Consider the following 14237-nt stretch of genomic DNA (forward strand, 5'->3'; position numbering starts at 1 on the left):
AGAGCAGAAAGGTGAGTACAGCCAGAAGAGCTTAGCCATCTATTTCTTAACTGTGGCCTTGTTTTACCACTGAGCACTGCGCCACCATCACCATCCACCATCAGCATCAAATCCCCTTTGAGACATTCCTGGATGCTCAGAGTGTTCTTGCCTTCATCAGTTATTGATGAGTCATGAGAATAGTACCTTCCCATAATCTTTAAAACATTCTGCCCATAGTCTACAGGGGGATGCCATTCTTGACCCCAGACTTTTCCTCCACTTGGACCCAACAGGCTTGGTCAGCCAAGCAAACTTCCACTCCCACGAGTCTCTATCCAAAGGCTACCTCCACCCCCACTCCCAAGTCCCACCCCTACAAAAGCCTCCCTGATATCCCCAGCAGACCCAGGGTCTCCTCCTGGTTCCTCCTTCACCTGGTTCATGGAACTAGGACAGATCTTCTGCTGTTCTACAATTTTAGGTGTGTTTGTCTACCTTCCCACTAGAAGGAATAACAATGAATGGTCATTATTATTCATTGAGCATGTTCTATGTGCCATGCACTGTGTTTGCACTTGATAGATCACGTCATTTAATCCTTTTACTGTCCCTGGAGGTCATTATTATTATTATCCCTAATTACCTGTTAGGAAGTTGAGACTTAGAAAGGTTAAGTAACTTGTCCAAAGTGACCCAGCTAATAAATCAAGAAGGGGAAACTTGAATACAGGATCGTAAAATGCCCAGACCCATGCTATTTATCTAACACTGAGACATTTGAGCATAGGATCTATGTATTTAGCCTTGTTCATCACTAAATGGCAAAGACTAGGTGCTCCATGTAGGATGGAGGGATGGAAGGATAATGTGGGCTTTACAGAGTTTCAGCAGTAGAACTGAGTCAAAAGCTCCCTTCCCGTCTCCCTGATCAGGGAGATGTGATATTATTTGTGAGACGATTTGCTAGACCAAAGCCCCACGCTATGCCCTTGACTGGGTCTGCTGTTGGGACACTGTGGCCACTGTGGAGCTTCAGCCTCTGACCATGTCCATGGCAGTTTGTGGCCACTTTGGAGTCTGTGATCAGAGGAAGGAACCAGCTTATAATCAGGGGATGGGAGTCAGCCTGGGACCAGCATAGAGGACCAGACTGTGGCCGCTGGATGTCAGAGGAAGAGAACACCTCTCTGCCAAAGTGACTTGCAGCTGAATAGAGACTGAACAGTCTCAACCAGAGTGTCTTGTTTCTGAGCATTGGAGAGATGATACATATGAGAAGAGCTGGGTGTGTGGGATCGTCCAGGCCAGAGTGCCCTGCAAATGGGGGTAAGAGGAGGCGTCCACTCAGGAAGCACCATGTTGCAAGTCCTACACGCGTGTGAGTGTGTGGTGTGATACATGTGTGTGTGCTGTGTGTGTGGTGGGGCAACAGGACGGGGAGGCTGTGGGAGAGACAAGCACACACCTGTAATAACATTGGCTTCAGACGCTAGGAGAGAAGAAATTCCCCCAACTGTTTTATCAGAGCCCAAGTTACCAAATTACATTGTTGTTTTAAATTTGAGCTTCTCTGCCTGCAAACGGGGGGATCTCAGGTTCAGGAGCTTAATGCTTGGCTGGGCCTGGGGAGATCCACTTCCCCACCCAACCCAGGCTCCGGAGCTCCCAGGCCCATGAACAAAAGTCTTCTCTCTCAGGGCTTTGAAGTGGAAACACTAACTGCTCCCTTTAATTAGAAAGAAACCCCCTATTGTTCCTGCTTTATTACTGATGGATGAAGACATAGGAGGGGGTGAATTCTGAAAAGCTTGAGTGGGGTGGGGGAGGAGTGAAGGGGACTGGAAATCTCTATTTAAAATAGAAATTCTCCATACCATCTCCACGCCCCAAACCAGATCTCTTCGTTCATCCAATCAACCAAGATTCCACAGGGCATCCAGACTTTGATTAGATGTTATAGTAAAGATAGAGGACAGGGTTCCAGCCCTCAAAGAGCAAGGGGACAAGAAATGAAAGATGGTGGACATGAAGTCAGTACTGCCAATATAAGCAAGAAGAGTTTAGGATAGAGAGCAAGATGGTCCCATAAGACAACCTCCTTAGAAAAATTTGGGGTGGGGGCTGGGGAGAGAACTGGAGACTTCAAGTGAATACTGAAGATTGGAGAGAACTGACAAAGAGGCTAGGAGAGGGTACTCCTACTCCAGGCAAGGTAAATGGTCTGTGCAAGGGCACAGAAGTGGGAAGGCTACCTCGTCTTTGGAGGACTAGAAGCAAATGGACCTGGTTATAGGGAAGAGTATGTGCAGAGGAACTACGGGTAATCAAGCTGCATAGAGCCAATGGGGCAGGGGAGTGGAAGCCTTTGAGGGCACAGAGAGGGCAATGGCCTTGATGAGATAACTGGGGAGTCACTGGGTTTTCTTCAGCAGGGGAGTCACCTACAAACAGTGGCCCATGAGAAGATGAAGCTGGTAGCCCTGTGCAGGAAAGCGTGGAGGCGAGACCCACTGAGGAGCTCCTGAGGAAACCCAGGCAATGATGGCTTAGACTACGGTGATGGCCATGGGACCACGAAAGAAAAGGTGAGTCAGGGATGGATTTCAAAGGAAGAATGTAATAGATACAAGGGGATAAAAGGGTATGAAAAGTCAAAGGTATCTCCAAGACCTCCAGTCTGGGAGACTAGGGGATACTGGACAAAGGAACAGGGTAGAAGCCCTTAGGCGAAGTGAGGGACCAGATGAGTTAATAAACAAGGCCCCCAAAGCTTTATTCTCCCAGACACCAAAGATGCCCTGAACTCAGTACTCAGAGGATGGCAACTCCAAGACAAGAGAGCTTTGTGTCCCGAGACAGGAAATGCCGTTAATGAAACCAACATCATTTATACCATCTTTTTTTCATGCACTTCAAAGCCATTCACAACTGTGCCCCATTTGATCCTCAAAACAACCATAGCTGGTATCATTATCCCATCTTGCAGATGAAAAAACTGAGTCCCAGAAAGACTGAATGACTTGCTCTAAGTTACACAACTAGTTAAAGGCAGGGCTGGGAGCAGAAGCCTTCTGCCTTTCAGTTCAGAACCTCTCCCAGTGCCTACTGGCAGCCCACGGAGTCAGGGAGCCGGAGCCAAATGTGCCTGCATCGCTGGGGACAAGGGGCTGAGGCTCAGGGACAGGGTCCCCCCCAGACTTCAACCACACCTCCAGCCTGCTCCTCACACTCACACAGGGCGTAAGTCGGGAGCCCAGGGTGGGAAATGCCAAGTCTAATCAGACCTCACGAGCCCACAGATGGTTTGAATCAATGTGCTACCTTGATAGGAATAATGAGGAGTCCTAAAGACAGTCTTCTGCCAGCTCCATCCGTCTGCACAGAGAACTTCATCTTCCACAAGAATCATGCTGTCCAGGACCCCAGTGCCCTCCAAGCTAGGCAAACCCCTCATCTAAAAGTCCCCTGGCCCCACATCACACCTGCTTCCCAGCCCCCACCAGCACTGCCCACTGATTTCCAAAACTCTCTGGCCTCAGGTTCTGCTTTGACAGACTCTGAGTTCCCAGGCTTTTCTGGGGGCTGCAAATGGTCCTTTAGGGAGAAACAGGAGACCAAGGGTTACACAGCCGGGGCAAGGGCTGTGAAGCAACATGGTGAGGTGGATGGGCCTGGATCCAAACAAATGTCCCATCCACTTCCTGGCAGAATGAGTGTCTCCAGTTTCATTGCTCCATTCATTCGGCACGACAAATGTCATCATGACATTTCCTTTGATGGAACACCTGACCTAGGGCACTCAAATCTCATGAAGCATAGGGCTAGTCAATCAGTGAGGTCACAGAGTCCCAGGACTGGAACCAGAACTATGTTTTAGAATAACCTCGCCTCTTACAGTGGGGAACCCTTTGGAGCCAGGCCCTCAAAACAGTAGCAGCGGCTCTTCCATAGGAACGCTCAGGCTTGGGATCTTGACTCCCTCCCTCCCAAATGGGTGGCCCTGTGGGCACAGACCGGCTTTAATGAAAATTTGGCCCTGCCCCACCCCCTTGCCTAGCAAAGTTTAATTTGAAGCTTAAAAAACAATGAAGCTAATTTTAAAAAACATTTCATTGAGTTCCATGAGACCCCTATTAATTTTATTGTTTCAATAAAGCATTTATTTAATTGTCTCCAGAAGGGTCCTGTTAAATGCACAGATGTTACCTGAGTCAGAAGGGAGGGAGCTGGGAGCCTTTTTTTTTTTCCTACTCTCTCCCGTTAGCACATTAGCAGGATTCTGTTATTGGATTAGCTGATTGTCACCTTAAAAGTCACAATGTAGAGCCTTGAGGGAGAGACACAAGGCAGGTAAATTCCTGGGAAGTAGTTCAGGTCACAGTTGGAAGCAGGAAGCCAGGCTTCTGATAAAGAGACTGAGTTTGGTTAAAACAGAAGGAGAGAATTTCTTTCTGCTGATGAGACATTCGTTATTTAGCCTCTGGCACAAGGCTGATATCCCTGAAAATAAAACATCAGAGGACAAGCACATTACAAGAGATATGATGTCCAAACCATAGGAGGAGAAGGGCTCAGCTTGAGTTGGCAGAAGCTCACTGGAATGTCAAATTCAATCTACCCACATTTATTTAGTCCTGGGTACCTGCAAGATGCTACCACTGCTAGGCAATTCGAGCAAACAGCAGTGCCCAAAACATAGACCCTGATCTCATGGTGCTTACAGTCTAAAGAGAGGAGAGACTGACAACAAAAAAAAAGGAAAAATATGATAGACATATCAAGATAATTTTAGATGACAAATGTTCTGCCAACAGAACAGTATAATATGGTAGAGAGTGGTCAGGGGAGCTCTTTCCAATGAAATGACATTCAAGCCAAGATTTGAATATACACAGAAGCAGCCACAGGAGGGCCTGATAGAAGACCCTTCCAGGCAGAGGGAACAGCAGGTGCAAAGGACCCCATTTTAAGAGGAGCACCATCAAACAACAAGGGAATCAGAGGAGCATGATCTGGGATAGGCCCTGCTTTGGAACTTACAAAACACTTTGCATACATTTACTGTTTCTAACAGCCTTGTGAAATAAATAATAACAATATTAATCAATATTTAACTAATTGCCTATGGAACAAGGCACTGTACTTGGTGATGGGCATGCACCAGAAGAAGAAATCAAACAAGGTCCTGCTTTCACAGTGCATATAGTTCAGAGTAGATTGATTTTCAATCGAATGACACAAATGAGAAAAATTACAGCTGTGATGAGGGCTGCAGTGGATAAGTACACAGGGATACAAGAATCCGTACTGGAGTGGTCAGGGAAAGCTTTTTTGAAGAGGTGTTTTCAGAGCTGAGCTCCATGGATGAGTAGAGTAACTAGGCAGACAGGGGAGATAAAAGCGTTTCAAGCGGAAGGCACAGTAAATAGGGGAGAGGAGCAGAGGAGGGTAAACAGAGGAGGGTCAATGGATCTCAGCAGAGACAGGGAGGCAGGGCAGTGAAGGGGAAGTGGAGAGGTGGGCAAGGCTATAGCATGTGGGGCCTCCGAAAGCACAAAAGAAAGTTTGTCTTTGGCCTATAAAAAACTGCAAGCCAATGTAGGTTTTAAGTTATCTTCAAAATTTGAAGGGTTGTCCTGAGGGAGATGGCTTAGATTTACTACGATCAAATAATGTCTTGGCTCCCTGTAAGAAAGTGAGCTTGTCCATCATGAGGCGGTGCCTAGGCTATTCCAGTATCACCTGAGAGACCTACCTTGGTCAGGAGATGGGCAGGATCAGTAACCAATTTTTCACCATCAAGGATCCCTTTTACTCATCCTCACAAACCCCAGATTTTTTTTTAAGTCTCTTCAAGAAAATCAGAGATACCAAGAGAGCATGGCATACAAAGATGGGCGCAATAAAGGACAGAAATGGTCTGGACCTAACGAAAGCAGAAGATGTTAAGACGTGGCAAGAATACACAGAAGAACTATACAGAAAAGGTCTTCATAACCCAGATAACCACGATGGTGTGATCATGGTCTGTTTACATAACCTAATTTTACTCCCACTTCTCTTAATAAACAACCTGTATCACTCATCAGCACAAGAGACTCAAGGCATAATATAATTCTAGGCACAAGCAAAGAAAGCCCATGTTCCCCTTGACTGGACAAACTTATCCTGAAACCCTGACAATAGTTTCACCCTCCCCAATATGTTTGCAGACTCCTGAAGATCCGTGGAGCCCAGGCTGAGAACTACTCTTTGATGATTATCCCCAGGGTCTCTTCCAAGTAGGGCTCTCTGAACTGTGATGCACAGCCTCCTTGTGGTCAGGCATGGCGGGAAATGAGCAGTAGATGTGAACTAAAGCAGTCAGGGAAAGCTTTCTGGAAAAAGAAACTCTTGAAATGAGCCTTGAAGAATGGGCAAGCTTTAGATAGGTGGGGAAATGATCTCATGAGGCAGGAAAAGCAGAGTAAGTTCTAAGATGAGTGAAGCAACCAGCCAGGCTGCAGCACAGCGTCGGGAAGTACTTGTGGAAACAAGACTAGAAGATGTCGGTTGTGACTGACTCTAAATGCCAAGCTGAATTATCCTTCAAATGCTGGGGAATCATCAACGATTTTAGAGCAGGAAAATGATGGGCTGGAAGCAGTGTTCTTGGCAGATGTATCTGGTGCCTGTACATGCTTTGAGGTGGGAGGAGAGCATCGAGGGGACCCAGACAACAGACCAGATGTGTAAGGAAGAGCCTGGACTGGGGAGGATGTCAGTGAAGAAATAAAAGGGCAAATCTAAGAGATTTTTTTTTTAAGCACAGGATTAAGTTTGAGTTTGGAAGCATGGAAGAGACTGAGATGTCTTGGAGCCTGCTGGTGCAGAAATGAGACAGCCACCAAGGGAAGTGTGTGGGAGGAAGGAGATGATGAACTCATGGGGCATCTTAGGGAGTCTGCACATAGCATCTTTCAGAAGGGTTACTTCTGCAGGTGGGGTTGGAGGGGCGGGCAAGGTGGCTTTCACATCTTATGATATATAATCTCTTTTAATGGAGGGATTTTGTGTAATTTTTATTTCCTTTTTGTGCTTTTTGGAATTTTTCAACTAATTATTTTAATTCCATGCAGACTCCAAGAGTCTCGTTAACCCCTTATAAACCATCTACCCCAGAAGCAAAGAGGAGAGAGTGGTTTACAGCAGCAATCCCCAATCCCTTTGGCACCAGGGACAAGTTTCATGGAGCACAATTTTTCCAGGGACTGGGGTGGAGTAGGGTGATGCTTTCGGGATGATTCAAGCACATTACATTCATTGTGCACTTTATTTCTACTATTATTACATCAGTTCCACTTCAGATCATTAGTCATTAGATCCTGGAGGGTGGGGACCCCTGATTTACAGAGTCTGCTGGGGTCTCTGAAAAACAGTTCATAGAGGTTTCCTCTTGGCTCCCGGGTCTGTGGTTTTTCCTATGGGTGGATAGAGGACCCCCCTCCTTCCCTCCTCTCTGCCCTCTGCTTCTGTGCTTTAAAGCCTCAAACATCATCAGATGACCATCTTTGAAGCAATTTGCAGCACTGAGCTTGGAAAGGCTGACCTTGGGATTTTTAAAGCTGAAATGAGCCCAGCCCAGACCATAAACCTAACAACGGACGCAGGACGGAAAATGGAAGTGAACAGCTCTGCTGTCAGAGGCATCTGTGTCCAAATCCTCGCTCTGCCACAAGTTACCTAACTGCTGTATACATCAATTTTCTCATCTCGAAAATTGGAGATAATAATAGTATTTATCTCCGAGAGGTATTAAGTGGATTAAATGATGATGAAAGGCATTTAATGAGTGTACTCTATCATTAGAATTAATAAGAACAATAAAATAATAAATCTTTATGACCAAACATTGTTGCTTGCAGGCAGAAATCACCTTAATGCATTTCCATCTTGGTTCCCACTGGTGGCATTTGCTTGCCTCTCCACTGCTTCCTTTGACAGGATTTTTTTTTTTCTTCCCCAACCAGCAAAGAACAGAGAGAAGATCTGAAGCAGGGTCCCAGTTGCTGCTTCCTGATTTCACAGTGGTCCACTCTGCCATCTGCGATTTGTGTGACATTTGACAGATTCCTTTGCCTCATGAGCCTCGATTCCCCCATCTATAAAACGGGTGTGGTAACACAGACTTCACAGTATGTGTTAAGAAGTTAGATGGTTCCTGGCACACAACAGGCATTCAGAACATGATAACTCTCCATCAGGGCTCCGGCAGGGGGCCAGCTCTTCCCTGTCCAAACCCTCCACAGCCCCCTGTGTCCCTGATGGCCTGATGTGAATCTTTGCAATTACATGGTAAAGTCCTCAGGGCAGAGGCAGGGCCAAGGCCTCTTTAACTGTGAGGAACAGTCTTCTTCCTAGGCCTGGGTCCAGGCCAGCCTCTGGGGGCAGCTGGGAAAGACAGAGAGAGTTGTCAGTCTTCTGGAGGTCCAGAACCAGATGCACAAACTCAACAGCCCCTCTTTCTCCTTCTCCTTTTTCTCTCTACTCTCCAAACCACAGCCCTGAGGCTGCTTGAAAAGAACTGGCTCTTTCTATTTGACATGGCCTGGGAGAAGAGCTGCCCCATTGGCTCAGGGTGCGTTCAGCTTGGTCAGAGAAGGTGTTATTTGTTAGATCGAATCACCTGGCCCCTATGCTCCCATTCCCATCCCTCTCCCCTGCAAAGGCCTCTGGACAAAGACAAAGGCCTCCCCTCTACCACCCCTCCCACCAGAGTCCACTCATGACCCATTGATCCAGTGGCCAGCTCTTCATTCCTCTCCCTGCCTCTGTATCTGCCCAGGGAACAGAGACCCTAGGGTCAGCCCTCACTGTTCTCCCTCCCTCAATGAGTCTACCACACAATCCTTTTTTTTTTTTTTTTTACTGTATATCAACAAAATTTTATTTATTTATACACATTGCTATTTGACAGAGAAGGCAATGGCACCAACTCCAGTACTCTTGCCTGGAAAATTCCATGGATGGAGGAGCCTGGTAGGCTACAGTCTATGGGGTCGCTAGGAGACGGAAGCGACTGAGTGACTTCACTTTCACTTTTCACTTTGCTGCATTGGAGAAGGAAATGGCACCCCACTCCAGTGTTCTTGCCTGGAGAATCCCAGGGACGGGGGAGCCTGGTGGGCTGCCGTCTATGGGGTCGCACAGAGCCGGACACGACTGAAGCGACTTAGCAGCAGCAGCATCATTGCTATTTAAAGTTCCCATAATTTTCTGTGTCACACAAAATTGTTTTAATTGGAGGATGATTAGTTTACAACGTTGTGTTGGTTTCTGCTGCACAACAATGTGAAAGTAAGCATACATGCATCCCTTTCCTCTTGAGCCTCCCTCCCAGCCCCATCCCACCCCTCCATGTTGTCACGGAGCACTAGGCTGAGCTCCCTGTGCAGCTTGCCTATAGCGGCTCCCTATAGCGGCTTCCCACCAGCTGTCTAGCTTACAGAGTCATGTATATACGTCAGTGCTACTCTCTCAGTTCACCCCACCCTCTCTTCCCCTCACTGTGTCCATAAGTCCATTCTCTACATAAGACACAATCTTGATTCCGTCCTGGCTCCAAGGCTAAGGCTCTAAACAGGTGCCTCTCGATCTTGTCTGTCCTCAGCTCCACCGAGCCCCAGATCCTCCAATCAACGGAACCTGTGAAGGAAGAGAACACACGGTCCAGACATCCAGGAAAAAGAAAGAGAAGCTGTCATAGAGCACCTCTCTGGGCTGATAGGTGAAGCTAAGCAGGAGGGAGGAGGTTGGAGGGGAGAGGCTGGCTCAGGGACCAGAGAGCTGGAGGTCCAGACAGAGACCGGCCCGGGCAAGGAGAGCTCTGAACCCAGAGGGCCTTTTCATTTCTGGAGTTCTGGAGGGCCTCATCCTCCGACAGGGTCATGGAGCCAAAAGGGCTCATGTTCCCATCTTGAGACCCACAGAGAGGACCTAAGCTCTTTTCCAGAAATGGGTGGAAAGATCTCTCCTGAACCATAGCTTTCTGTCTCTTGCCTCTGTCTTTGTCTGACTACCCTCAGGATTCAGGAGGGGTTTTGCCTTTGTCTCTGTCTTTCTGCATCCTTATCTATCTTCTCTCCTCTCCAATCTCTTTCTCTCTCTGCCCCCATCTCTGTCTCACATCATTTCTTGGGGACTCTGCCTTGGGGCTCCCGCTCTCCAGTGTGTAGGAAACCCGACCCTCATCATCTGTTTTTTATATTTTGGAAACGTCAGCTTCACTTCCTACCTGAGGGAAGTGGGGGTGGGGGCGCAGGCTGCCTGCCTCCACCCCTTTCCTCCCCCCTCCTCATTTTCTGGGCCGTCCCCTCCCCCAGCTCCTGCCCCAGGGAGGACAGACCTGGCTTTCCCTGTGCTCGGTCACTGTGGCACCAAGAATCAGGCCTTGATTCATGTTTCTCCCTCTGCAGCTCACCGCAGGGTGGTAGTGGGGGCAACAAGGCCTCTTCTGATCGACCGCTGGTTTGCTGATTTGGGAAAAACTGAAAATTCCAGACACAGAGAGAGCCCCAGGAGGCTGAGAGATTTCACCAGTGGAAACCAGGATGGAAAGTATCTAAAGTCATTTTTCCCTCTAGGCAGAGTTATGTTTAGTTGTCTAACATGTTGTCCCAGATGTTTATTTGTTCAATATTATCATTAATACTAGCTATGCTGCTGCTAAGTCGCTTCAGTCGTGTCCAACTCTGTGCAACCCCATAGATGGGAGCCCACCAGGCTCCCCCGTCCCTGGGATTCTCCAGGCAAGAACACTGGAGTGGGGTGCCATTTCCTTCTCCAATGCATGAAAGTGAAAAGTGAAAGGGAAGTCTTTCAGTCATGCCCGACTCGTAGCAACCCCTCTATGGGTTGCTGCAGCCCACCAGGCTCTTCTGTGCATGGGATTTTATAGGCAAGAGTACTGGAGTGGATTGCATTGCCTTCTCCAATACTAGCTATAGATTATTCATATCAAGGGCTTAGCCTGTGCCAGGCACTTCAAATGTCTCTGCATTTCATCACTCGACAACTTTACATGGTAGGCACTAGTATTGTCTCCCATTTTCTTCATGAAAAAATTAATACACAGAGAGATTAACTAATTCACCCAAAGTAACTCAGTTAATGAAATTTGAACCCAGGTTTCTTGGTTTCTTGTAGCCCCAAGCTCTTTGGTCTACATCAAGGTTTTCAAGACCTGAGAAATGTGTTTTGTACATTTCCTTTTAAAGAAAATAAATCCACAGAACTCTAAAAATAGGCCTTCAAGGTCCCAGGGACCCAGGTATCCCATGTGAAGAAGCAGTGTCTGTGACTCACTATTTTCTGGGAGGCCTTGATGAACCAGCTAGCAGCTAGCAAAGATGATGTGGAAAGGCCGAGTACTGAGTATTAAAGTTGCTTCAGTCGTGTCCGAATCTTTGTGACCCTAAGGACTGTAGCCCTCCAGGCTCTTCCATCCATGGGATTCTCCATGCAAGAATACTGGAGTGGGTTGCCTTGCCCTCCTGCAGGGCATCTTCCTGACCCAGGGACTGAACCCGTGTCTCCTGAATCTCTTGCATTGCAGGCAGATGCTTAACCACTGAGCCACTGAGGAAGCCAGTGGGTAAGGCTACAAGTGGGCATTTCAGGAAAAGGAACTGGGAGGGCCACAGGGGAAAATACTAATGACGGCTCCAAGTCAGGAGCCAGTGCAGGCAACAGGTCAAGGGAATCCGGTTCTGTGCGGGGAAATGAAAAGAGGGGAACTGGGCCAGGTGGAGGGCTGGAGCCAGCTCCCAAAGACCTGAAGGTCCAGTTCAGTTTCTCTTCCAGGTTTCTGAGCTGGAGAGTGACATTGCAAAAAAAGTATTTGAGACCTGGGCTGGAGGGAGAAGGCAGACAATAAAGAGGACTGAGGAGAGGATGATGTTCCTATCCTGGCAGCCTAAGAAAATCTGACAAAGCATGCAGAAAGACATGTATTTTGAAGACATTTCCAAAGAAATGTAGTATTTTGGAGTTTGGACCATCTGCCTCCTCCCTAAGGATTGCTATCCAAGTTAGTGTGGATGGGGTGAGGGTGTGATAAGTAGAGGGAGCGGCTGGAAAACATGGTATGTTTGAAACACTGAGCTCTTGAACAGGCAGACACAGTACCACCACCATGGCCCTGAGTAAGAGGTGGAGGAGGGCCCCACTGCTCTGAGCTGCCTGCGGGCCTGAGGACTGGTTGGGGAGGCCCAGGCTACTGGCCTTGCTAGGTCTTCGGGGCAGGGGAGATAGTAAATCTGGATCCTGAACAAAAGTTTTAGGTCTTTTTCAGTTCTTTGAAATGATGATTCTACTCCTTGGGTGGCAAAGAAAAAAAAGAAAGCAAACAAGCACATTTTGGTTAAGAAGTCAAGAAACTGCCAATTCAGAAACTAATCTGTTTAAAACATTCAACCTCTTTTTTTCAGAGGCCAAAAACCTATTTCCATCAAAGATTGTATATGTCTGTATGTCTGCGAGCCAGCGAGGGAGACCGAGTGAGTGTGAGAACGAGAGCTGAAATGCCTTTGTTCCTGTGTGTGAGGTCACTGTCCGTGGGCTCACGCGTGTGCATTGTATGTATGTACATTCGGGCCTTTTCTCAGGCCCTGTGTGCACTGAACTTTCAAACCATAACAGAAACACTGAAGCTTGGCAAAGATATCACAGGAATAATTATCTAATTTCAGACCATGTTATTATAATACCTACATGATGTGTAACGAACTTAACAATGTTCATGTTATATTCACCAACTCTGAGTTAGAGATTCAACAATGCCAAGCCCTACCTAGGAGGTTTCTCCAAGATCCTAGAGCACAGCAGGCCCCAAAGAAAGCTCTTTAAAGAACATTCCCCCTATAATGGCTTCCCCACGGATCAGGAGGTTGGGCTAATAGATCCCAAGAGTTCTCCGGAAGGGAGGCAGAGCCTTGGGATGGCAACTCTGTCCTCTCAGAATCCCCAGTCCTCCCCAGCAGAGGAGCCCCTGAGACTAGTAATGTGTTAGTGGCTCAGTTGTGTCCGACTCTTTGGGACACCATGGACTGTAGCCCACCAGGCTCCTCTGTCCATGGGGATTCTCCAGGCAAGAATACTGGAGTGGGTTGCCATGCCCTTCTCCAGGGGATCTTCCCCACCCAGGGTTCAAACCCCAGTCTCCTGCATCATAGGTGGATTCTTTACTGTCTGAGCCACTGGGGTAAAGAAATGTCTGTACTGGGGTCACAGAGCAAGAGCGGTTTTCCCTGAGTCAGATGTGGGCCAGGAGGCCTCAGGATCTGCCAGGCTCCCCTCTTGCCTAGGGAGCGGGACTGGACCGCAGCTGAGTGTGAGGGGAATGTTTGCTGTTTGCTGCTGCTCCCTGTTGACTTTAGCCAGTAGCTCTGTTTACAAACCCAGGTTGGTTTTCCCAGCACAGTTAATTAGACCAAAGACATCTGGTGTGAGGGCTGGGGAGGGCATCTGCTCAGAGCCTTCCCCCACACCCAGCAGCCAAGGGACAGGGCAGGGCAGAGCAGCTAAGCACGGCCAGACCAGACCTACCAAACCCAAGTTCCTCAGGAGAATGGGGCTTCTCTCACTCTGCCCTTCCCATGCTTGCTAAATTAGACTGGACCCCAAATCTCCCAGCCTTAGGGGGCCTTAGGAGTCAGGGCTGGACAGCCCTACATCAGTGGGATCACAGGCTGGTGATCAAGGAGTCAGAGCTGTCCTCTGCCCTTCCAGGTCCAAAAGAACCGGCCGGAGATTTCTGTCTTTCTCATCACAGAGATTGCATTCAAAACTCTTCAGCTTCCTGGAGGAAAGATTTTCTAGGCCCTCCACCTCCTCCTGCCTCCTCTCCAGCTAATCTCTGACACTGCGAGGAAGAAAGCGATTAACCAGGAAAGGACCAGGGGGCAGGAAGGTGTCCAGGAGGGATGGGGGGATCTAGGTGGACAGTTTCAGGGCGCTGAGGAAGCCGAGGACTGCGAGGGGGAGGGGCGGCGGCTTATCTCTCCCAGGAGGGGGGAGCTCACTCCAAACAACTAATGCACTGGCGTGTGAAAGCTCCTCAATTAGCGCTAATGATGCAATCAGGGAGGGAGGAGGAGGGACCAGAAGTTCTGCCGGAGTCAGCACCTACTTACACACATGGTATACACTCCCTTCCTCGGACACAGTGGCCCCTTAAGACACACTAATGCAAAACGCTCCAGAGACAATCAGGACCA

This window comes from Oryx dammah, unplaced genomic scaffold (genome assembly GCF_014754425.2).
Source record: "Oryx dammah isolate SB20612 unplaced genomic scaffold, SCBI_Odam_1.1 HiC_scaffold_25, whole genome shotgun sequence".
NCBI lineage: Eukaryota > Metazoa > Chordata > Mammalia > Artiodactyla > Bovidae > Oryx > Oryx dammah.